Below are 26,638 nucleotides of genomic sequence, written 5' to 3'. Positions count from 1 at the left end.
GCCTACAGAGCACTCTCCATGCGACAGACCTTGCTAGAACTTGTGGTTGGTTGAATTGTGCCCCCCCACCCCCATTCACGTCTACCCAGAACCTCAGAATGGGACCTTATTTGGAAAGAGGTTTTTGCAGATGTAATCAAGTTAAGAACTGGGATGAGATCTCCCTGGATTGGGGGGGAGCCCTAAATCCAATGACAGTGTCCTTATAAAAGACAGAAAAGGACACAGAGACACGGGGAGGAAAGGGAAGGAGCCACCAGGAGCTGAAGAGCAAGGAAGGACTCTCCCCCAGAGTCTTCAGAGAGAGCACCGCCCTGTTGCACCTTGCTTTCAGACTTCTGGCCTCCAGAGCTGCGAGACACACCCAGTCGGTGGCTCTTTGTTATAGCAGCCCCAGGAAAGTTGTACAGAACTCAAACTGGATCCTGTCCTTCCTCCTGCCTTTCCCACCTCACTTGAGTAAAGCCATAGCCCTCACAGCGGTCCACCGGACCCAGCCCCATCATCAGCTCTCGGCCTCACCTCTCCCCCCACACCCCCGCATTACCTCCCCTCCAGCCACCTGGCCCCTTCGCTGCTTCTCAGACCTGCCTTTGTGGGTGCTGCTCCTTCTGCCTAGAATGCCCTTCCCCAGACTTCCCTTCCTCTTTGCTCAAATTCATCTTCTTGGCGAGGCCAGCCCCGACTGCCCCACCCCCCACTACCTAAATTGCATCTGCTTCCTACCAGTCCCCTCCCCTCCTCTCTTTTTCTGCATGAATCCATCACTGTTCAAAACATTATGAATTTTGTCTAAAAAAAAAAAAAAATCTTATTTACTGTCTGTGTCCCCCCTGCTAGGATGTAAGTTGTGCAAGGGTGGAGTTTTTCTCTGTTCTGTCACTGCTGGGACCCCAAACCTTGTGCACAGTGGATACTGAGAATAAATAATTGTTGACAAGTGAGTGAGTGTGTGTGGTAAGCAGAATAGGACCCCTCCACTCCCCAAAGATACCCACCCTCATCCCTGGAATCACGAATACATTAGGCTGCATGACAAAGGGAATTAAGGTTGTATATGAAATTAAGGTTGTTAATCATCCATCCTTACGATAGAGAGAGCATCCTGGATTACAGGGGGGGGGGGTGTGCAGTGTCAGCGGAAGAGGGAGGCAGGACAGAGGGTTAGAGAGAGAGAGAGAACGACAGAAGATCAAAGTGATGTGGTGGGAGCAGGACCTAACCTGCTGCTGGGGGGGCGGGGAGCACAAGCCCAGGAGCCCGGGTGCCCCCTTAGGGTGGAAAAGGTTTCCAGAAGAAACGCCACCTGGCTGACACCTTGAGTTTAGCTCAGTGAGTCCAACTTTTGACCTCCAGAATTGTAAGATAGCAAATACATACTGTCTGAAGCCACTGATTTCGTGGCACTTTGCTACACCTACAAAAAACTAATGTAATACTCCTCGTGAATAATAACAATGCTCATCAACACGTGGCACAGCTTCTGTGCCGGGCTCTGCTCTAACACGTTCTGACTCATTCAATCCTTACAACAATCGTACAACAGCACAACTGATGAGGTGAAGACTCCTAAGATCCGAATCTTACAGAGGTGGAAACTGCGGCCCAGAAAGGCAAAGTCGCTTGCCTGTCACACAGGTATGAAATGGCTGGGCTCAGATGTGAGCCCCAGGGGTCTGGCTTCAGAGGCCACGTTCTGAATGCCTGCGCTTGGTTATGGGGCTTACCCGAGATTGTGTGTGCAAAGTTGTAGAATCTACCAAAAGGGAGTAATTAAAGATAGGGTCTTCTTTTTGGGGGGGTGGAAGGTGCCGGGGGAGGGCAGAGTAAGAGGGAGAGAGAGAATCTTAAGCAGGTTCCACACCCAAGGTGGAGCCTGACGCAGGGCTCGATCTCACAACCCTGAGATCATGACTTGAACTAAAACCAAGAGTCGGATGCTTAACCGACTGAGCCACCCAGGCGCCGCTAAAGACAGGCACTTCTGCTTGAGGCTGCCTGGAGGAAAAGCCTGTCAGTGCCGACCCAGCAAAATGCACCTTCCTGTATGCATTTACCAAAATATCCTCCCATATTGTGAACCAAGTGGAAAAAGTGATTAAACATTCCACAATAAAAAAGCATGACTACATATAAAGCCTTGTGTTGCCAAATCTGCACGCGCCCCCAGACCCGCATGGCAGGAGCAGGACCCTCAGTGACCGACCCTATGTGGCGGGAAACAATGGTTTCCCCTGCAGGCTAATGCTACCTGGTAAAACAAACATGAGCAAACTGTCTTTATTTAATGTTTTGATACTTTGTTCATCAGGGCTTTTTTGCATTGGCGTTGACTATTTTCAATAGGGCATTAAAATCTTTATCTTGGTTACCGAGCTTCTGGAACCCCCTGCAATTCTGCAGATGGGAAGAATGCCTTGCTTGCCTCCCCTTCGCCCTGGCCCTAATCCTGGTTATGTCACTTCCCAGCCTTGTGACTTCCGTCCTCAGAGCCTCAGTCTTCTCTTTAAGTCTTCTCAGTCCAGTGGCAATGAACTTGCCGCAAGCACCGAAGTGAGGAGCAAGGGAGTGGATGCCGGCAAAGTGCCCAGCCTGGCGCCTGGTCCCTGGAAGCCTCCGCGGTGGCTCTGTCACTACAGTGGCCACTGATTCATGGGGCCGTGACGAGGCTGCTGGTCACTGAATATTTGGCAACGAATGCTGGCTAGGAGGACACACTGTTAGAGTCACCGCCTGAGGGTCCCAAGCTGCCGTTAGAACAGAAGCGCACGCTGGAGAGACATCTATTATGAATTTTTTTCCCCTTGGGGAGGGGGTGGCGGGTGGTGGCGGACAGAAGGGGCCGGTTTTAAAACAATAAAGTCAATTTGGTATGGTCTGCTTCGGTGTTTTGAGATCTTTGAAAGAGATATTGTGTGGCTGTGGCGGGGGGGTGGCTGGGAAGGCGGTTATATTTATACTGTAAAGAGTGAGCCCTGACCTTTGCTGGCGGCAGCTTCTCCTTGTCGAACTTGCTGGGGTCTGGGCCGCCTTTGCCGCCACAGTCTTAGACTGAGACTAATGCAAGCCAGCTGAACAGCGGACGCCTGGACTGACCTCTCTCGCTTGGGTGGTTTCAATTTTTGCAAAGCCCACAGCCATTGCAGGGACAGAACACAGCTCTCAGCCCCATGCCTTCTGCAGCTCAGGCAGGGACCCTGGGTGGGTGATGCTGTGGGTTGAGTTGTGTCCCCCAAAAGGATATGTTCTACTCCTAACTCCTGGTACCTGTGAATGTGACCCTATTGAGAGAGGGTCTTTGCAGATGTAATCGAGTTAAGATGAGGTCCCACTGGATTAGGGAGGGCCCCCAATGCAATGACTGGTGCCCTTATCAGAGGAGGGGAATTTGGGAGAATGCCGTGTGAGGACCAAGGCAGAGACTGGAACATCGCGGCGGGGCCACCAGCAGCCCCCAGAAGCTAGGAGAGAGGCATGGAACAGATTCTCCCTCAGAGCCTCCAGAAGGAACCAGCCTTGCCAACATCTTGATTTCAGACTTCTAGCCTCCAGAACCGTGAGACAATGAATTTATACTCTTTTAAGCCACCCAGTTTCTGCTACCTTTCTGGCAGCTTTATGACATAAAGGCTGTAGTTCCTTATCTGTGGAGGGACACATTCTAAGACCCCCAGTAGATGCCCCAAACCGCGGATAGTACCAAACCCTATATGTACTATGTTTTTTCCTAAACATACATACATGGCGATGATGAAGTTGAATTTCTAAATCAGGTGCAGTAAGAGATGAACAACAATGACTAATGATAAAATAGGATAATTATAACAGCACACTATAAGTTATGTGAATGTGGTCTCTCTCTCTCTCAGAATATCTTACTGTGCTGTCCCCTCACCCTTCTTGTGATGATGGGAGATGACAAAATGCCTACACGGTGACATAGCGCGAGGCTGCTACCGCCCTTCTGACCGTATGGCAGGAGGAGGGTCCTCTGCTTCCGGAGCACGGCTGAGTGTGGGTAACTGGAATCACGGAAAGCGAAGCCACGGATTGGGGGGTCTACTGCACAGGTGATCTTGCTGCCTTGCTGGCATTCATCAGTTTTCCTTCCGGCTTTGGCAGGGACAGGCCACGGGTGTGAGGGCAGTCTGGCCTCTGAACTGCAAAATTCGGGGAGGCCTCCTGGCCCTGCCGCAGGGAAGCTGGGTCACCCCAGGCAGAGCACGTCCTCTCTCTGAGCCCCCACTCCCACATCTGTGCAAGGAAGAAATTGAACTGGATTTGTGTTTCCAGACTTGACTCATCTACCTATCTCTCTACGCTTTTTACCTTGTCTTCAAACCACCTGCACTATTATTTTACCTAGTATCCCTTACATCAACTTCAGACGGACTTACATTTTTGTAAAACTGAGCTTTTTCCTCAGCCATAATTTCTATGAAATCACTCATTGTTTTTATTTAAATAAAGTTGTCTGGGAAGAAGACTTTATATCACTACTATAAAGAGAAAATCAGTGCCATGTGCCCTCAATAATGAAAACAAAGAAACAGAAAATACACAGAAAACAAATGTTCTTGGTTCTAGCTAAATACTGTGGCCCGTCAAAGACCACAAACCTCAGTTTTCCTCTCATTTTAAAATAAAATAAAATGAAATAAATATTTGCAGGTATTGGAAGGTGTTAAAGACCTATACACGAAATACAGACCTCCCTACTCGCTTTACCACTGAACCAGAAAGATGGAAACAAGAGAGAAAGGGGAAGGCTCTTACTGTGACCATCATGTACCATGTAAAATCTTCTCTATGCCGATAAATCAGTCTGGGCAGGTTGTGGTGTGCTCTGGTAATAAACATTCCCCAATATTTCAGTGGCTTAAATGCAATCAGAACTGATTTTTCTCTCATGCTATTTGTTTACTGAAGTCAGCTAGGGGCTCTGTTCACTGGCATCACCCTGGGGCATCAGTAAAGGGGTAGCCCTCATCCCAATCTGAGCACTGTCAGAGAGAAAAGAGCTCTTGGAAGGTCATGTATTGGCTGCTGAATGCTGTGGCCCGGAGGCAGCATATCATTTCCGCTCTCAATTTAGCGGCCAGATTAGTTTTCTCTCCTCCCACCCCTCCCAGCTACAGAACAGGCAAGCACTTCAATCCTGCCACTCTGGGTCATTCAGGATCACTAAAAGTTGGAAATAGTACTATTGGCAGCCACAGTGACTCACCCAGACCCAGGGATGGGTTGACCTAAATCACCCTATACCAAGAGCTGGCAAACTATGGTCTGGCCACCCGTTTGTGTAAATAAAGTTTTATTAGAATGCAGACATGCCATTCGTGTACGTATTATCTATGGCAGCATTCAAGCTACAGTGGCAAAGCTGAGTAGTTGTGAGAGACTGTATGGCCTATAAAGCCTAAAATATTTCCTGCTTGGCCCTTTACAGAGGGCGTTTTCTGACCCATGACCTAGATGATCATTTGTATCCCTTCTAGAAGTACAGTTCTGAAATCTGTGTTACCTCTAGTAGGTTTTGACATTTGCTTTTTCTTGCCCTCTATTCCTTTGTCCTTGAGTGACCAAAAATACTCCGTGGACTTGAGTCTTATACTAACATTATAAAGAACTCCTCAGGAAAAAAATAACAGCATTAGTAGAACACAACAGCTTGTGTTTATTAAGCACATACTATGTGCCAGGCACTATTATGTGTAGTTCATAAATACTAACTCCTTTTATCTTCACAACAATCCTATAAGCAGGGATTATTGTTGTCCTTCTGACTGAAGAAAGGTTCAGTAACTTGACAAGAGGGTTTGCATCCCTGGTTCTGGGTCCCTGAGGTCAGCCGTACTCCCCCCATAGCTAGTTTGCTTCCACAAACCAATACATGCCTTTCTAAATCCTAATCTAGTTTGAATTGGGTTTTGGTAACTTGCAGAAGAGCCTTGGAGGTAGCTGGCATGACTGTGGAGAACATGAAGGACCACATGCACAATGACTTGTCTAACGTCATCCAGCAGTTAGTGGAAGACCAGAACCCACACCCTCTCCAGAATCATAATTTGGGCATGATTTCTACAAGATTCCATGCATTCTCCATGGCTAGGGTGTGTCCTGTGGATCCATGCCCACCCCAGATTAGACTGTTGTCCCAGCATAATTATTAATGGTGTTCCCAGTCATACCAAAAAATGTACAGGTTCAGGCAATAAATAATATGGTCACTCCAACCACAGCACTATTAAATAAAAAGAAATGTCTTTTTTCTTCATTTTAAGCTAGTCATTTACATTTCATCCTGGGAACCAAAGCAAGCCAAACTTCAGGGTTTTATCAAATTACATTTTAATACATTTAATATATGTCCTTGAGAAGGAGGAAATAGACAAACATGGCCCAATGTTGTGAATATAAATACAATCCTTGTGGCATCATCTATTAGACCAGGGACAGCAAACTTTTTCTGTGAAGGGCCAAATAGTAAATATTTTAGGTCTTTCAGGCCACTGGGTCTCTGTTGCAACTACTCGGCTCTGCCATGGTAGTAAGAAAGCAGCTGTAGATAATACAAACATGGATGGGTGTGGTGGTGTTCCAATAAAACTTTATTTATAACTACAGGCTGCTGGCTGGTCAGCTACAGTTTGCTGATCCCCGTAGGAGACGGAAAAGGCTGGTAGCTCCTTCAGTGTCCATCATTATAAGTTGTTAAATAAATTACAGCACACTGATTCAATGGAGTACTATAAAGTCACTCGAGAGCATGTTTGCAAAGAAAGTTCAATGAGATGAGAAAATGCACACAATGCTAAAAAATCCACAAAATCTAAATCTATGGATTCAACATAATCCTAATTTGCTCATGGCTATATATATACTAAATTAAAACCTTAAAAGGAACCTGTAGAACCAAAGATAAAGTGGCTTAATCAAATGGTGGGAATAAAGACTATTAATATAATTTTCTTTACTGCGTTTTTATGGTATTTTCCAATGATTCCACAATGAACACAGAATACCTGTAAAGCCAAGCAAGAAATTATTTTTTAAAAAAATCTAGCCCTCTTGTCACCCAAGCCATCATCATCAAGTTCTGTAGAGATCTTGTCCAGAGTCCCAAACTGGATGCCACCATCCACTGGTGGGATGCAGGACCAATGGACATATCCTGACCAGCAATGCTTTACATGAAATAGAAGAGGACTGTGTTTTGTTTCTGTTGTTTTTTTCTGTAAAATAGAAACTATCAGAGTGTAAAATAGTATAGTAAGAGCGTGTTATTTTTGCAGAGCCTTCGTAACCAGCAATGCACGTGAATGTCTGCACATCACATTCACATCACGGGCTGCGATGCAGAGTGCCCCTCTTGGTGTGGACTGTCATCAACAAAGGGTGAGAGCCACTGCCTTCTAGTTCAGTTCTCCCATTTTACAGATGAGAAAGCTGAGTCCCACAGAGAAGAGTATGTTATCCCTGATACTGTCCCATGCTGGGCAAACACCAGAGGATGAGTACCCCTCCCTTTAAAAAAAAAAAAAGATTTTATTTATTTGAGAGAGAGAGAGAGAGAGCGCGAGAGCACAAGATGGGGGGAGAGTCAGAGGGAGACGGAGAAGCAGACTCCCCGCTGAACAGGGAGCCCAATGTGAGGCTTGATCCCAGGACCCCGAGATCATGACATGAGCCAAGGCAGACGCTTAACCGACTGAGCCACCCAGGCGCCCCACCCCTCCCTTTTAATAACCTGCCTCAACGTTCCAGGCCAGAGCAATCAGCCAGCTGTTCCAACACGCAATATCAAACATCCCTGTGATTAATGACCCCGGAGCAGGTCACAAGGCTTGAGAGAATTTAAAGCCTCAGCAACAGCAAATTCTAAGAATCTGGGCCCCCGAGGTCACAAATCCCACCCCCACCCCCAAGGCGGAGTCCTCCTGTGCATCTCTGCAGCCTCAGCTCTATGTTGGTCCCGGGGGTCTGTAACGAGACCAGTCAGAGAAGCCTGGAGAATTTAAAGGCAGGCAGCTAATTGGGGATCAAATACAGCAGCAGCTGGGATGGCCCCAGGCTATGGTTTGGGGGGTTGCACAATCCTTTTGAGCAGCCAGTTCTTAGAGACCACAATTTAGGGCTGGGTTAGCAGAGATGCAAGGTCTGGGGAGACCTGGTGAGGCTTGCCAAAGATGCTGGAGGAGGACCCTGGTTGCCATAAAAGGAGATAAACATGCATGCAGAAATGAGGATCCCGGGACAAAGTAGCAGGGGACAGCAAATGGCCCAACAACCAAGTTCCAGTATAGCAACCAATACTTCAGGATAGCGACTACACCCAGGGGCAGAATAAATATAGAAATAAGAGCTTCAGAGGAGGTAAACATAGTGAGATGCTGGAAACAATCTAATTGCCCATCCAAGGCGAATGGCTAAATGCCCCGGTATATCCATAAGACTAGTAACAGCCGAGGCTAATAGAGTGCCCTGACTGTTCCCTAAGCCCCGTGCGTGGACCATCTGGCACCCAGCTCCACAGCAGCCCCCGAGGTCAACTCCTTCTACGGACTCTGTTTCAAAATGGGAAAATCAAGTCTCAGAGGTGTTATCTGCCTCAAGTCACACAGCTCGCGAGGCGTGGTGCTGAGAGTCAAATCCAGGTGTCCGGCTTTCTCGATGGCGTATTAGGAAGCCAGAAAACAGAATAAGGTGGGTTTATTTGAACTGACTTTGGAAGAGCTCCAAAGCATCTTCTTTAGTGAAAAATATAAAAAGCAATTTATCAAACAAGATGTACAACAAGATATTGTTAAAAAAAAAAAAGAGGAATTCTCTAGTTGTGGGAAGAAACACACACATGCACAGAAAGATACACACTGGTATTACTTATGTGATTTAAAATAAATATATGAAAAGTTAAAAAGCAGTATAGAAAGGCAGGTGGATTAGGGTCTGGAGGATTGTGCCCAGGGCTTGCAGACAGCAGGGGATGTGAAATAAGGCGGAGAAAGAGGGGCAGAGTGCCCCAGGCTGAGAGAAGCAGAGAAATTCCCTGAAAGTTCCCTCGTTCCCCTTTACCAACTGAACTTTTGGGAATAGAAAAAGTTTGATCTGCTTTAAGGGTGCAAATTATGTATCCCACGGCTGACTTGTGGCTTCTGAGTGAAGATGGATTTGCAGTATTGGTCTGTGTGTGCGTGTCCCACCTAATCAATGGCTCCCAGTCTGAAGCTGTATTTCCCCCTCCCTTAATTATCTTTTCCAACTCCTGAGCAGAAGGCCTGACAGCTGGGGCTAGGAGCAGGCTGCTCACCACTGCTGTCTCTAAGAAATGATTGCGGCGGGACTGGTACCTCGAATAGGACTCTATTTTTGTGTGTCTGTAGGTTTTTGGTTCATTGTTGTTTTCTTTTTCATTCTTCCCCCTCCCCCACCAAAATTATCAGAGAGATTGCTTCTGCCATATTTTATTTTATTTTATTTTATTTTTTTTTTTTTAAAGATTTTTTTTTTATTTATTTATCTGAGAGAGAGAATGGGAGACAGAGAGCATGAGAGGGGGAGGATCAGAGGGAGAAGCAGACTCCCTGCTGAGCAGGGAGTCCGATGCGGGACTCGATCCCGGGACTCCAGGATCATGACCTGAGCCGAAGGCAGTTGCTTAACCAACTGAGCCACCCAGGCGCCCCTTATTTTATTTTTTTAAAGATTTATTTATTTGAGCGAGAAAGAGTGCACGAGCGAGCAGGGGGAGGGTTAGAGGGAGAGAGAAAAATCTCAAGCAGACCCCCACTTAGCTCAGAGCCCGACGCAAGGCTCGATCTCGTGACCCATGAAATCACAACCTGAGGCAACACCAAGAGTTGGATGCTTAAATGACTGAGCCACCCAGGGCGCCTCAATTCTGCCATATTTTCAACAAATTTTACAGACCCAGACCCTGGTGTGGGCTCAGCTCCTATTTCCTAAATGTCAGAAGTAGGCATGAAAAACAAATGACACCGGAGCAGAAACATCAAAGCCCGCTCTGAGTCTTTGTTCCTTGGGGAGTCCAAGGATAAGTTGGGATGATTCTAGAATTTTCTGAGCAGGGTTGCCGGGGCCTGGCAGATGTTGTTGGAGGCAAGTTCTGTGAATTTTGGCATTGGCTCCATTCCATTTTGTCTGACCTCGAGGACTGGAGGGTCGAGGACTGGAGGGAAAAAGGGCTGGAGCTGGGTGGTCACTGTCCCCAGGAGATAGCTTCCTCCTGATCTCCTTGCTTCTTCCACGATCCCCTATAGTGCACTCAGCCCAGAGCAGCTAAATGGTCCAGATCAACCTCCCTGTTTTAAAACCCCCAATGGCTGCTTGGTGCTCTCAAGACAACATCCAAACGCCTTCACTTGGCCACAAGGCTCTGTGAGGTCCTTCCTCCCCACCCTCCGGCCCCACCCTCCACCCCTTCATGTACGAGCCGCCTGGCCTCCTGTTGGCAGGAACACTCCGGACCCATGGCTGCTTGCCTTAATTTACATGGACCAGCTCTGTCGTCACCTCCTCAGAGACCCTGCTCTGTCCACCCCCCCACCTGGACCCCCCTTCCCCAGACCCTCTGCACCACATCTCCCTGATCATTCTCCTCGGAGCACTTGCCACAGCCATTTGCTCATTTCCTTGCTCACCATCTGTTATGGACTGAATTCCGTCCTCCCCCCTGCCCGGGCCCCCCAATTCATACGTTGAAGCCCTACCCCTCAGTGAGACTGTATTTGGAGATGGAGCCTCTAGGGAGGTAATTAAGGTTAAAGGAGGTCATAAGGGTGGGCCTCTAATCCTATAGGACTGGTGTCCTTATAAGAACAGAAAGAGATCCCAGGGACGGCTTTCCCTCCTCATGTCATGTGAGGACGCAGTGAGAAGGTGGCCATCCTCATGCCACAAGGAGAGCACTCACCAGAAACCGAAATCTGCAGGTACCTCAGTCTGGGGCCTCTCAGCCTCCAGAAGTGTGAGAAAATGAATGTCTGTGGTTTGTTCCCCAGTCTGTGGAATTTTGTTATGGCCACTCTAGCAGACAAATACACTGTCCGTACCCTCTCACTGGGATAGAAATTCCATTAAGGCAGGGCTCCACTGTCAGCTCGGGGCTGAGTGGCCCGCATCTAGCACACTGCCTGGAACAGAGCTGGTGCTCATGAATGTGTGCTGAGTGAGTGACAGATGGTCTTTCCTACACACACAGACACTGCTCCCCATGCCTGTACCTGCTGCCGCATAAACCAGGGGTTCTCAAGGGCACTGTGGTGCCCCTACGGGTTCTTGGAAATTTGTGGGGCCGCTTTCATTGGGGACATTAATGGCATTTAGTGGGTAGGTGACAGGGGTGCCAGATGTTCTGCAACGCATGGAAGAGTCTAGCAAAATGAAGATTTTTTCCCCAGTCTCATCTGGCTTTGTAATGTCCCACAGACATTCACACAGTGAAGACCTGGCTTTAATGATCGGCTCCTACAACACAGGGGTCAGCAAACTAGAGTCCGAGGGCCAAATCCAGCCCTCCACCTGTTATTGGAAATAATATTTTATTGGAAAACAGCCTTGCTCATTCATTGCCTATCATCTACGGTTTCAAACTACAATGGCAGAGTTACAAGTAATTAGAACAGAGACTTCAGGCCCACAAAATCTAAAATATTTGCTCTCCGGCTCTTTTACAGAAAAGGTTTGCTAACCCCGATCCTAGTACAGGAGTCCATTCCATACATACCTACAAACCCCTCCACTGCCTCATCCTGGATACTCAGAACAAAAGTCAAAGTTCTTTTACTGACCTGCTGGGCCCTGTCTGAGCAGCCTCATCTCCACCACCATCCCCCTACTCACCGTACTCCAGCCACGTGGCCATCTTGACACGTGTGTGTGCAGCCTGGACTGCTCTCCCCCAACACACGGCCCCTCCTGCACCTTCCTCAGACTGCTGCTCTACTCTCTTCCTCCATGAAGCCTTCCTTGATTACTCCGTCTCAGAAAACATCACAAACCCAGCATTTGCTTCTTTAGTTTTCCCCTTAATTCTTATCCCCCTCTAACATACTATATAACTTGTTTTTCTTTTTTTTTAAAGATTTTATTTATTTATTTGAGAGAGAGAGAGAGCATGAGGGGGGGGAGGGTCAGAGGGAGAAGCAGACTCCTCGCAGAGCAAGGAGCCTGATGCGGGACTCGATCCTGGGACTCCAGGATCATGACCTGAGCCAAAGGCAGTCGTATAACTTGTTTTTCTTATTTATTATCTGTCTCCTACCACAGAACGCCAGCTTCAGGAGGGCTGAGATTTTCATCTGTTTTGTTCCATACATATTTGTTGAATGAATGAATGAATGAACTTATTCCACCAGCACCTCAGAGTCAGCCCCAGAGCCAAAGTGCCGGGAGTTGTTTGTTGGTACTGGGAGGCACCATTTCCTGTGGGCTGAACTAGCAGCTGCCTGAGGGCGGGCCCCCAGAAGGAGCTCAGAACTCACCCTGACATCAGTCTTCTCCATGGCCACCACGATGTAGAACTGGGTTAGCACAATGGCGGCCTATGGGCAGAAGTATTTCTTTTTAATTTGTTGCTAGCAATTTAAGATTTTTAAATTGGGAAAGATCTTATAAAGTTCCAGATTTCTGGGTTTTTATCTTTCTTTTCTTTCTTCCTTTCTTTCTTTCTTTTACTTTGGAATAACTGACCCACCGCATGGCACCAATTAGTGGAGTATGGACGGCTAGGGATCCTCAGTTCATCACGGGCCTCACCCAACCGGCCCCACACGTTGACCTGTGGGCTGGGCTCCTGGGCACGTTGCTTTGTGACCAGTGGCAGAACGAAGGGGACAGGCTTGGAGCCAGACAGCCGCGGAGTCCCTCTTGGCGTTGCCCCCTCACACTTCACAGGTGCAGTTTTACCTACGTTGGGCCATCAATCGTTTATTGTCTGCTTCCCCACCCTGGGCTGCGAAGGCCACGGGGGGGGCAGGGACCACATCTGTCTCGGTCACCTCTGTGGTCCCAGCACCTGGCGCGGCGCCTGGCACAACGAGATGCTCCATTAACGTCTGCTGCCATGTGGCCACATGAGGGCGCCAGCCTGAGGCCCCCACAAGCTCGCGGCTCCACAGGCCGACCCCGAGGGCAGCTTCCTACGCCCTCAATTCTGTAGCTCTGCCTTGAAAATTCCTCACGCAGGGGCAAGAAGAGAAGGAGGTGGAGTGTCTCCAAAAGATAAATAATAAAAAAACAGGGTGCCTGGGTGGCTCAGTTGGTTGAGCGACTGCCTTCGGCTCAGGTCATGATCCTGGAGTCCCGGGATCGAGTCCCGCATTGGGCTCCCTGCTCAGCAGGGAGTCTGCTTCTCCCTCTGACCCTCCCCCCTCTCATGTGCTCTCTCTTTCTCATTCTCTCTCTCAAATAAATAAAATCTTTAAGAAATAATAATAATAATAATAATAAAAACGATGTTCCAAGCTCTCAGCTTTTCCACTTCTGTTTTTGTGTGTCTCAGAAAAACCAACCATCTTTGTCAGCTTGGGCTTTCATGACAAAATACCAGAAACTGGCTGGTTTAAGCAGCAGACATTTATTTCCTACAGTTCTGGAGGCTGGGGAGTCCAAAATCAGGGTGCCGACTGGTCTGGTTCCTCGTGAGAGCCCCTTTCCTGGCTTGCAGATGGCCACCTTCTCGCCATGCCCTTGCATGGCCTCTCCTCGGGGTGTGCACTCGGGCGGGGAGAGACACAGATCTCTTTCTCCCTCTTCCCAGAAGACACCGATCACCCATCCTCATGGCTCATCTACCACTAACTGCTTGCCAAAGGCAGCATCTCCAAATACTGTCACATCGGGGGTCAGAGCATCAACAGATGGATCTTAGGGGGGACACAAACATTCATTCTCTAAAACCTACTAATTACCCTCCCCTGACCCCATCATGAACCAGGAGAGCTGGCTTTTAATGAACCCTCGGTGTTGTGCTGCCAGATAGGGTGGCCCCCGGCCACAATTACAGGTGTTATAATTAAGATTAAACAGGACAACTTCAGGTCTTCAGTTGTGTGCGCCAATGCTCGAGGGCCACGCGTGGCTGCTGGCCGCCACGCTGGGCAGCACGGACACAGAACTTTTCCCTCATCGTGGGAAGTCTCCAGGCCAGCCCTGCCTTCATGGATCATTGTGGCTGAAACTCCCTCTTGACCCCCCCAAATGCACGCCCCGTCACCCCAGCGGCTCTCATCTGTCATCTTCAGTGGCGTTTGGAGATGGGGTGACTAAATACATCTTGTTATGGGACCAGAGGAAAAGACTATCCATTTAAACCGTATATGCACGCCCTAAATCAGGAAGACTTGGGCACAAGCAGGAGGCAGCAAGTCTGCCAACGCCTGTGAAGGTGACGAGAAGGTGACCGCCAGGGTGGCGGTGCCCCGTGGTGCAAGAGTGCTGACAGGTATCGGGAAACCTCACCCACTTTGTCGTGTGAAGAAAAGTTGCTGATTCACACCAGGAAACCTGACCTCAGGCCAGGAACCCACGGGAGGCCAAGCCTGGCTTCTGTCCCGGCTGACAAAGTGAGACCAGGCAGACCCGGGCTGCTCAAGCCTGGCTGTGCTGGGACGGCCTAAACGCGGCACGCTGCTGCCAACAAGATCGGGTGAAATAACCCCCACTTCACGGGGGGCAGAGGCTCCAGCTCGGCTGTAAGCGGTAGGAGTTCATCGGACGCTTAGGGAGTCAGGGCCAGGGTCCCCAGCAAGAAAGGCAAAAACCCGGGGCAGCTAAAATCAAACTGCGCCAGCATATCCGGCTTTACAGCCTGGACGAGACCGCCGTAGCCTCCTGTCTAGCAGCCTCTGCAGGAGGGACTTTTGCAAAACATCCTGAAACAAAACAGTGAACCATAAAACATTGGTCACTATCACAAGCTGAGCAGTTAGTCTCCAAATGGGAGCCCAAAAAACCAGCAACACGTGAACAATAACCCAATAGGGAGACGGGTGTAGGATCAAAGCCCTGATAGGCACATCTTAGCAGCCAATCCACAGGGGGCCCACATTCAGAATGCTTAAGATAGTTCTTCGAAAGAGCTTATAAATAATGCAATATATGTTAAGAAAGAAAAAAAGAAGAATGTAGCAGGAGGGGAAGAATGAAGGGGGGGAAATCGGAGGGGGAGAAGAACCATGAGAGACGATGGACTCTGAAAAACAAACTGAGGGTTCTAGAGGGGAGGGGGGTGGGAGGATGGGTTAGCCTGGTGATGGGTATTGAGGAGGGCACGTTCTGCATGGAGCACTGGGTGTTATGCACAAACAATGAATCATGGAACACTATATCTAAAACTAATGATGTAATGTATGGGGATTAACATAACAATAAAAAAATTAAAAAAAAAAAAGAAAGAGCTTATAAAAACCCCTAGATTTGAATGCCAAAACAGCAACCCTCTTGGGTCTCCTCCCTCTCTGGGAGCTTTGTATTATCGCTCTATAAACTTTGCTTTGCTGCCCACCACCCTTGGTCTGGTTTCGCTCTTCATTCTTTGAAGCGGCATGACCAAGAACCTCGGGCACTAAGGGAACAAAAATCCTGTAACCTATCCATGTCCATCACTCCAGTCCCATGGGACATGCCTCACTGATAAAACAGGCCAGAGGTGGGGGCGGATGGGGGGTGATCTTTCTGGCTCCCCAAGTCACCACCTGGCTGGTAATTTTCTCCATGTACCTCTGGTCTCAGGACCTGTGGTTCAGTTAAGAAAACGTGGAACCAGATTGCAAGATGGAAGCATGAAGACCAGCCTTACACATGTTTGTCTGCTTCACGAGATATTTTAAGGAGAGTGTTTAAATCAGTTTGCCAATACTGAAAAAGAATGAGATTCCACGCTAAAATACAACTTTGGGGATTACCTTGAAATATGGAAAGACTTAGCCTCCTTAGGGCCCCATTCTAGTGTGGCAGCAATGGGCTAAAGTCCCGATGGGCATGGAGTGTTCACTGTGCTGTAGGTCCCACCACTCCCTGTAACGTTATATCTAACTCACTTCTCTTTCTTATTTAGAAGAATCACACCCCAGAGCAGGTTCAATCCACAGAATTGTAGAATCATTTTGAAAAGAGTAACAACTTGTGTGTGATTTGAGATGTAAGTGTTTCTTTTCAGTTTGCCATTTGTTTTTTTGTTTAGTTTGTTTGCTTTTGTTGTTTTGACTTTAATTCTGGTGTTCTCTGCCATGTGGCCCCCTCCCCCACAACCAATCTGTAGTTAAATTTGCTGTCTTTTCGTTGATGACTTTGCATTTCTGAGTCATGGTTAGAAAAGCCTTTCTTTCTACTCTAGGGTTATGCAAATTTTGCTTATTCTCATTCTAGTTCTTTTAGGATTTTACTTTTGACATTTAAACTGTTGATTCAGCAGGGGAGGTGGGTGAGGGACGGACCAAATGGGTATTAAGGAGGGCACTTGTGTTGAGCACTGGGTATTATATGAAAGTGATGAATCACTAAATTCTACTCCTGAAACCAACATGACACTCTATGTTAACTAACTAGAATTTAAATAAAATTTTGAAGATAAAAACCCTGCTGATCCATTTGGATTTTTTTTCCTGATATAAAGTAAAAGGAATGGATTTTTTCCCTTCCAGATGACTAATGAGTTGTTCCAACACAAGTCATTGAATATTCTATCTTTTCCCATTGACATGCCATCTGCCCCATGTATAAAATTCCTGGATATGTTTTGTCTTTTTCTGGGCGTTGTGCTCCCCAGTATTGGTCAATCGGTCTATTCATGTACCCAAACCAAGCTGTTTTGGTTATTGAAGCTTTATAATATGCTTAAATCTTGGTATGCCTGACACCTCATCTCTCTTCTTCTGCATAATGTCTCAAATCTAATCTTTTTTTTTTAAGATTTTATTTATTTATTTGACAGAGAGAGACACAGCGAGAGAGGGAACACAAGCAGGGGGAGTGGGAGAGGGAGAAGCAGGCTTCCCACGGAGCAGGGAGCCCGATGCAGGGCTCGATCCCAACACCCTGGGATCATGACCTGAGCCAAAGGCAGACGCTTAACTGACTGAGCCACCCAGGTGCCCCTCATATCTAATCTTCTAATTCACAGAAAAGTAACCACAAATTGGCTAAAGATCTGAAAAGATGCTCAACCTCATAAAACACACAAATCAGTATTACACCGAGAAACTCTTTTTTATGCACATGATTGGAAAGAACACCCAATAACTAGATGATGCTGGGTTGGCCAGACAGGCACTCTCGGACACTGCTGGTGGGAGTTTAAATTGGTAGAATCCCTATGGAGAGTAACTTGGAGATATCTACCTAATTTAAATATGGACTTTCCCCTCAACCCAGAATTCCACTTCTGCGAAACCTGCCCTTCAGATGTACTTGCAGAAAAACAAAACGATACACATTCAGGGTTATTCATAGCCATATTGGTGGTTATTGTAAACACCCAATGAGGAACTGATTAAATCATTTACAGCATATCATTCAATGGAATAACAGGCATCTGTGAAAACAGAAGAGGCTCTTTCTAGACACTGACTTAGAAAGTTCTTCAGTATATAGCTAAATGAAGAAAGCGAAGTGCAGAAGACCACGTATGAACATTACCTATGAAAATAAGAATATATAGTGTTACTATATATTACAAGTGTTACTGCCATAATGTGATAAAGCCTTCCTGAAAGGCCATGTGTTGTACAAAACTGTGCACTGAAATAATAGGGCTTATGGGAAAAAGTAGGCTGGGGGCAGACTGCTCAAAAGCAATGCAACTTTGTAACCACAGCATTAACAAAAGCAATAATAATCTCAATAAAAAAGAGCAATAAATAGAGAAGCGCTCCATTAAAAGACTCAGCTTTAAAAAGGAGGTGGACAATAAAAAAATTTAAAAAAAAATAAAAATAAAATAAAAAGGAGGTGGAAGTATCTTGGTGGAAGGGGGTATAAGGAATGTGGAGGTGGTGAATTATGGAAACCAGGGAAAAATGCACCAAAGATTGGGGAAATTGTAAAATAAATTCTTCAAAACCAGAGCATGTGGCCCATCTGAGGTCAGAGGAAGAACACAGGGCACCAGGGACCGAACTGTATTCCTCTAAGGCTTGCTGCCTTTACCCATGTTATGTATTTTGCATTCAGCTGCTGTTAGCATATGTGCTGGGAAAAAGTGCAAACAAACCAACGCAGCTGCACTTCCACTTCTGGCCAAGACTGAGTCATGGGGACTGGATTTATCCTCCCACATGAAATAGTTTAAAAAATAGATTCCCAAGACATGGGACATTAGACAGTGAAAGACAGCAATCCTTGAGAGCAGGGAAATGAGGGATGAGCCATGGGACTGCCCCAGTGTGGTGGGTTTTCAGGAAGGGCCACCCAGATGGCACCCAGCGGTCTAAGTTGAACAGATGGAGCTGCAAGTCCATGAAAGCCAAAGTAATGGGGAGGATTCATAGAGCAGAGTACCAGAAGACAGAGCTGCTCTGTGAGAGTGTTCTGGACATTTGTGGACATTTCCCCTCGGGTGTCCACCCGCATCCCGATGAGCCTGGGAGGAAATTACGAAGGTTGGAGGAGAACCACTTGAAAAGATTAGAAGGAACAATCCTCAGAGCTCACAACAGAGTTGTAAATAGTTCTTACTCTTGCCAGCCAGAGTGGAAAAACCTTACAGTTCATGGGGCATTGGGTAGAACACTCAGAAAGGCTTCCTCAGTAATGGGAAAATTTTGTTAGGTCCAGAGAGCCCTAGACCAAACGCTGCCCTGCTCTACCTAACAAAGCTGAAAGCAAGACTGGAGAGGATTAAACTGTTTCCATGCACCTTAACTGCATCCCAGAACAGAGCTCATGAATATTCATAGAAATATAAACATGTCCAGCACCCAATAAGGTAAAATTCTCAACGTCTGGCATACAATCAAAACTTACCATGCATGCAAAGCAGCAGGAAATATGACCTATAACAAGGAGAAAAATCAATGAAAAATAACCCAGAAATGATACAGATGACAGAGCTAGCCAACAAACACATTAAGACAGTTACTATTAACTGTATTCTGTCTGTTCAAGGAGCCACAAGAAAGACTGGACATGTTCAATAGAGGCATGAAAGATTAAAAAAAAAGAAAAAGAAAAAAACAAAAACATGAACAAATGCAAATCAAATTCGTGAAGATGAAAAAAATGCCCTGAGTGCAATTCACAGCAGATCAGATACTATAGAAGAAAAGATTAGTGAATTTGAAGACATGGTGGGGAGGAAATATTTGAAGAAATAATGGCCAAAATGTTTCCAAATTTGATAAAAACACTCACAGATTAAGAAGCTCAATGAATCTAAAGCACTAGAATCGTGAAGAAAATGACACCAAGGCATCAAAAATGAAATTTCTTAAAACCAGTGATAAGGAAAAAATTTGAAAAGCAAATGAACCAATGCAACTTCAGAGTTATCATTTGAAAATAGAGTTGGCATCATTTCCTTATTTATGAATCACGTATGAGCTAATTCTTGTCATAGAAACATGAGATCTAATTGCCGATTTTCATGTTTGCTTATACTTGCAAAAAAAAAAACCCCAGTTCTGGATGGGTTCACAAGAACTTAGTATAAATGGTTAACCACTGGGGCTTTAGAAACTGAGTGGATGTGGGACAAGGGTGGGATTTCTATAGCTATTTAAACTAGGTAAATGCATAAACTGCTCAAAAAAATAATATAAAGGAAGAGTAATTTTAAATGTATCTTTTTTTCCCTTATTACAAAAGATAATATATTGGTGGGAGGGGAATTGGGAGTGATGGCTAAAGGGCATGGGGTTTCATTCCGGGGTTATGATATAATAATTTATAAGAAATGTATATTTGATCATTCAGATGACCAAATTATAATTTTCAGATACATGTGGTCTTCATCCAGTTTCTGAAAATGCTTCAGAGCCATTAAGGTGAAACAGGTGTCTTGTTATTAATGGAAGTGACTTTTGGACCTATGCAAGGCTGGGAGCTGGTTACCAGGAGGACCACCCATGTGGATTAAAGGGTTGGAACTTTCGGTCCCACCCCCTGACCTCTGGGAGCAGAGGGGTCTGGAAGTTGAATCAGCCAAGGGCCAATGACTTAGCTAATCATTACTACATAATGCAGCCTCCATAAAAACCCAAGAGAGCAGCTTTTTGGTTTTCGTCAGGGAGCTTCCATGCCTGGGGAACTAGAATGCTCCCATGTGCCACGGAGCCAGGCCCCAAGCTCCATGAGGACAGAAGCTCCTTTGTTCAGGACTTTGCCCTATGTATCTCTTCATCTGGCTATTGATTCATATCCTTTAATAAACTGGTAAACGTGTTTCCCTGAGTTCTGAGAGCCACTCTAGCAAATTAATTGAACCTAAGGAGGGGGTCATTGGAAGCTCCAACCAGCAGCCAGTCAGAAGGAGCGATAGCAGGCAGGGCTTACGCCTGGCATCTGAAGGGAGGATGAGGTAGTCTTGCAGGACTGAACCCTTAACCTGTGGAATCTGATGCTGTCTCCGGGTAGATAGTGTCAGAATTGAGCTGAATTCTCGGACACCAACATGGTGTCTGAGAATTGCTTGGGGTGTGTGTATGGGACTCCCCTGTTGGATTTGGGTCCAGGAACCCTAAAAAAGGTGTAATGAAAATGTGGTATTAGAGAGTAGTGATGGTTGCCCAACTTTGTGAATATAGTAAAAGCACTGAACTGTATACTTAAAAAGGATGAATTTTATGATATGTGAATTATATCTGCAAAAACAAACTATTAAAATACATAAAAAAGAAAATACATGCATGTTCACCATTTTTTATTTATTTTTTATTTTTATTTTTTAAAGATTTTATTCATCTATTTGACACAGAGAGAGAGAGAGTGAGAGAGCGAGCACAAGCAGGGCGAGGGGCAGAGGGAGAAGCAGGCTTCCCGCCGAGCAGGGAGCCCGATGCGGGGCTCGATCCCAGCACCCTGGGATCATGACCTGAGCCAAAGGCAGACGCTTAATCGACTGAGCCACCCAGGCGCCCCTCAGCATTTTTTTTTTAAATTAGAGACTCAAACAATTTTAACACAGAAAGGGCTCCAAGGACCATCACACCCAAGACTTCCCGCTGAGTACAGAGGAGTCATTTGAAGAGAAGGTCCCTATTCAATCTACCCAGAAAAACTAGCTACTGAATTCCATTCCTGAAGAGCCACAAGGCATTATCAGGCTGCAAAGGATCTGAAAAGTCCTGCAGCAAAGACATCTATTTAACTCTGTGCTGCTCACTATTTAGCAAATGTATTTGATGCAGCTGACCATGCGCTTTTCCGACCTATTTTTTCAGTGAGCATCTGTGAACACCAGAGCTGTGAGATACAGATCTTGAAAGTTCAGTGACTTGTCCAAAGTCACAAAGCTTTCTGGTGTCAGAAACCATGCAAGACTTCAAAACTCCCCCAAAAACTGGCCCCTGAAGTCTCTGGCTGAGATCACTGGCTTACAAACCCTTTTGCTAGGCTTTAAATTCTCCTACCCATCCCCGAATCATATGCTTCCCATGTTCCTCAGTAGCTCATGCTGGGTTCTGAGCCTCGGTATTAACGGTATTTATGTTTCCTGGCCTTTGGTAAACACAAAAGGAATCCCCACTGAAGAGCTCTTCTACTATTTTAAAGTCCCCCTGTAATGCAGATTTCACCAGAAGGGGAGTTTATGCTGTTGTGAAAGACTCAACAGTCTCTCAAATTCGCATTCCTCTTTCCTCTTACCAGGACTACTTAGTAAAACTGAGAGTTCAGGAAATACAGGTGAACTTGGGAAGAACACAGACCATCAGACCTGAAATTAGGATAGCAGTGCAATTGTCTCTTGAACACATGGGGGCTAGGGGTGCTAACAACCCGTGCAGTTAAAATTCCCCATTTAACTTTTCACTCCCCAAGAACTTAACTACTACAGAGTATGCTTATCATGATGGGAAAAAAAAAATGATAAAAAGAGAACTACTCATAGTCTACACTGCCTTACCAATAACCTAAACAATTAACACATATTTCGCACATTACATACTGTATTCTTACAATAAAGTAAGCTAAGAAAAGAAAAGTTATTAAGAAAATCATGTGGAACAGAAAATACATGTATAGGAATGTCTTGTATTTATCGAAGAAAGTTTGTATGTAAGTGGCCAGAGCAGTTCAAACCTGTGTTGTTCAAAGGTCACCTGTAATAACAACTAACATTTGAGAGCACTTAGTTTATGCCAGGTGCTGCTCTAAGTACGTCACATACATTAATTAATTCATTTAATTATCGTCGCACTCCATATGTAAGTACTATCAGTATCCTATTTTATAGGGGAAGAACCTGAGATACTGAGAAGGAACGGGCTCAGTGTCACAAGCTGGTCCACTGCAGAACTGGGAAGTTCACTTAGCTTGACTTCAGGGTTACTGCTTTTAATGCATATATATATATATATATATATAAAATAACAGGAATAATAAAAAGAGCACCCAGCCTTTATGGACCTCCTCTGATGTGCTCAGGAATCATTCCAATTAGACCTCCCGAGAGTCCCGTGAGGTCATCTCTTTTGCTAGGATGCCAGTTCACAGGTGAGGGAACAGACACAGGGAAGTCAAGTGCCTCCCCCAAGTTCATGGAGCGTGCGGGACACAGCGAGGCGTGACTGCAGCCCAGGTCTGGGCTCTCAACCCCTGCATGGCTCCAGCAAGTTCTTACAATACACGCTCAAGACATTTTCTTCCTTTCTTTTTCATTGTTAGGGCCATTTCTGCGAATAGCAGTGTTTCAGGAGGAGAAGCGAAAAGAAACAACAAAAAAAATCAAACCCGTAAGAAATACATTTCAGTTACAAAAACCCTTGGGTGAACTTAAAAAAAGAAAATAAACAACCAAGCAAAGGCTGAACGAGTGCTGTGAACTTTTCTCTTTTACGTTTATTGTACATTTGGTGGAGGAGCAATGTTATCCAAACAGATACAGATCTCAAACCAGGGCCTTGAGGGGTGATGACCCCATGGAAGTTTCTGGAAGTTTATGAGAGTAGGTAGAAGACCTAGGGGGAGGGGCGCCTGGGTGGCTCAGTCGTTAAGCATCTGCCTTCGGCTCAGGTCATAAACCCAGGGTCCTGGGATCGAGCCCCGTGTCGGGCTCCCTGCTCAGCGGGAAGCCTGCTTCTCCCTCTCCCACTCCCCCTGCTTGTGTTCCCTCTCTCACTATGTCTCTATCAAATAAATAAATAAAATCTTAAAAAAAAAAAAAAAAGACCTAGGGGGAGGCACCCCAGCTTATCTAATGCTTGCTCTGTGACCTTACACAAACCACTCCATGGCAGTGCCTCAGTTTACCCATCTGTAAAATGATGGGGTGGTCCCTGCTTGGGTGCTTTTTGGCTTCTATGAAATTATGATTTTAATTCCTAGAGAGGAGAAAGACTTATCCCAGCTTCTAAATACGGACCAATTTCACTCTATTCATGTTTTCGGGTCCCCTCTTCATTCCCTTCCCCGTCTGAAAAACTAAGCTCAGCTGACGTCTTCCATTCTGAAACACACACAGAGTAGTTTGAGAGTTTATTTCTCCTCTGGAACAACTTGAAAAAAAAGTTAATAGGAAGCACATGGGCATGGTGTGTGAGCGTTCTGTGTGTTTGTGTTTGAAAAAAATACTTAAGGAGGAATATGTCAGGCTTGCAAAATGCCTGGGCTGTCTCATGAGCAGCTTATGGCCATTAGCATTAGACTGAAGGCAGTTAATTGGGACAGAGTCCAGCTGCTGCCACAGCCCTTCTGGCATCTGGGCCACAAGGACGATAAGCAAATAACCTGGATGGGAACAGAGCAGGTGATGTTTTTCAATTTGTGAAGGACTGGTAGGGATTGAGGTGGGGAGGTAGGGTGTAGGCCAGGGCTCATCCATGAAGAATCATCTTCTAGAAGGTTCTATGAGAGGAGGGAGGGCAGGATGGTGTGAGGGTTGTGTGCCTGGGCTCTGGAGTAAAACCGTCTGGCTTGAAATCCCACTGCCACCGCCATGTGACCTTAGGCATGTTACTTTACCAATTTGTGCCTCAGCTTCCCCATCTGTAAGATGGGGATAATGACAGAACCTATGTCATAGGGCTATTGGGAGGATTAAGGGGAATAGTGTATGGTGTATACGCAGCTTAGGATGCTATACAGAGTCCTGAAGGAGTCCCGGAAATAGCACTTGGAGGAAACAGCACAGGCTCTGGAATTCTAGAAACCCAAGTCTGAATCCCAGCTCTGAACACTTATTGGCTGTGTGATCTTGGGTAGGTCACTTCCCCTCTCTGAGCCTCACTTTCATCATGTGTAAAGCAGAGGTGATGGTACCCTCAGCATGGGGCTCCTGTAAGGACCAAAGAAGAAATAACATATTCTATACGTCCTGGTCCGGGGAGGGGGGTGGTTCCTGCTTTGCTTTCCAATCTCATCCTCCCTACTCACTGCCCCCAGATTCATGATTCTCCTTTGGGAGAGCCTCCAGGTGCTCAAGTAGCTGGCTCCTTTTCGTCACTCAGGTCTCCCTAACCACCTGGGTGATACCAACCACCACTTCCCTCGTCACTGCCCATCGCACTGCCCTGTCTTTGTCCTTCACAAGCTCTATCAAAATTAGTAATAGTCTGCTTATTTGTTAATTGATTATTGTCTGTCTCTCTCTATGAGGAATTGTCATTGTTGATGGCTGTGCCCCCCGGGGCCTAAAAGGGTGCCAGGCATAGAACTTGTACTCAATAATACACAGTGAAAGAATGATGGATGGAGAGCCACTCCTACATGACCGAACGCACTTCTTATCCTGCAGAGCAGGAGGTGGGTGTCAGAATGGGGGAGGGGGGATGTGTTTGCCCTTCAACCTCCACAGCCTTAGAAGTCCTGAGGCAGTAAGTCCTATCTCTATTTGCAGAGCTAGTAACACTGGCCTGAGAGTGATCCAAATGCAAGTTCAAGTTCATGTCTGCACAAGTCTTCATTATCAGGATTGGTGCCAAAATTCACTTCCCACTTGAAGGTGGGTCCCAGCAGCTTGTACCCTTCAGTGGGACTCAGAAAGGCCACTGTAGGGAGCCAGAGGTGACAGCAGAAGTGGAGAAGAGAGTGAGAGAGCGTGCAAGGGCTTTGGGTGAGGCTGGGGGACGGGATTTTGGGTGAGGCTGGGGGACGGGATTCTGCCAGACCACTAAGAGGCTCGACACGGTCGGTTTCATTGCATGTGCAGTAAAATCTAAACCAGCACCAACACTTTGCCATGAAGATTGTATAAGATGATCCCCACAAGACCATGTGGCACAGGGTAAGTGTGTGGTCAATGTCAGCTGACGGTGTCGCCAGCGAACTCTGATGCGGGCCTTTACGAGGAAGCTACTGCAAGGGCCGGGCATCAGTGCGCATCAGCCCCTTTCTCTACACATACTCCAAGATCATCTGCTGTCCCTTCGCAATGTTTTTCCCTGAAAGGCTGCCCTTGGTATCCATCTTTATTGTTTCCTTAATTCCTCAATAAAAAATTTAAAAAGATAAAGTGACAAGACTTGCAAATAGTTTTTTTTTTTTTTAAGAGAAGTACAATCACTCATTAGCCCACGGCCTTGTCATAACTCCTTCATTCTTGCATATTACTTTTCAGATCCTTGATGGTCATTTTTACCAGCTTTCATCAAGGGAAAAAAATACCAGGAGGAGGATCCCCCACATTACTACCACCAGCCCTCTACTCCACGCATCAGCCCCAACATCCCAGCTCCCAAGGGGCTGTAAGAAGGGAAGGGGTCCTAGGTTGGTCAAAGAGCAGAGGTGGGGACAGAAGAATCCAGTAAGCCAGTTGCTTAAGGGATGTGGGATGGGAATAACTACACACTGGAGTTTTCTTCCCTAAGGCGACCCTAGGGTGATGGGGAGCGTTGAACCTCCTGCATGGAATTACAGCTTCTTTACCTGCCTGCCCCAAACTCCCACCACCTGGCATTTCTCTGAGTCTACGAGGGACTTGCCTTTTCTATCACACTTAAATCAAAACCAGCTCCTCCCACAGCCCTCAGGACCCTGCATGATTTGGCTCTGTTCTCTGACTCTCTCGTCCCCCATCACCTGACCCTGCTCCAGCCTCACTGGTCTCCGTTCTGTGCCACAAACATACCAAGACCTTTCCCCGCATACAGCTTTTGCACAGGCCATTCCCTCTGCCTGGAATGCTCTTCCTCCAGGTCTACACAGGGCTGGCTCCGCCTCACCCTTCGGGTCTCTGTCCAATGTCATCTCTTCAGAGTCTTCCCTGATGACTCCCTCCACAATTACATATCCCACCATTCCTGACCCTTCAATGGCCCATCACTTTCTACCCAAACACCATGTTTATTTGTTTCACGGCATTCAACCTCTTCCAAAATCAGCTGGTTTATTTGTTGCCTTGTTTATTGTCACTCCCTCCCTCCTGCCATGTACTTGCTATGAGGGCAGATCTCATATCTATTCTGTTCTGTCGGCTGCTCTAACTCCTCGAGATAGATTCTGGCACATAGTAGGTGCTCAAGAA

General features: G+C 46.4%; 1 protein-coding gene across 1 annotated transcript in view; it reads right to left on the bottom strand.

Annotated features, from left to right (window-relative positions):
* Positions 1-26,638, bottom strand: part of EYA2 (EYA transcriptional coactivator and phosphatase 2) — a 265,039-nt gene that overhangs the window by 131,028 nt on the left and 107,373 nt on the right. The gene's annotated exons all lie outside the window — the stretch shown is intronic.

Source organism: Halichoerus grypus, chromosome 10, assembly GCF_964656455.1.
Source record: "Halichoerus grypus chromosome 10, mHalGry1.hap1.1, whole genome shotgun sequence".
Classification (NCBI taxonomy): Eukaryota; Metazoa; Chordata; class Mammalia; order Carnivora; family Phocidae; genus Halichoerus; species Halichoerus grypus.
This window is presented reverse-complemented; position numbering and strand designations above follow the sequence as displayed.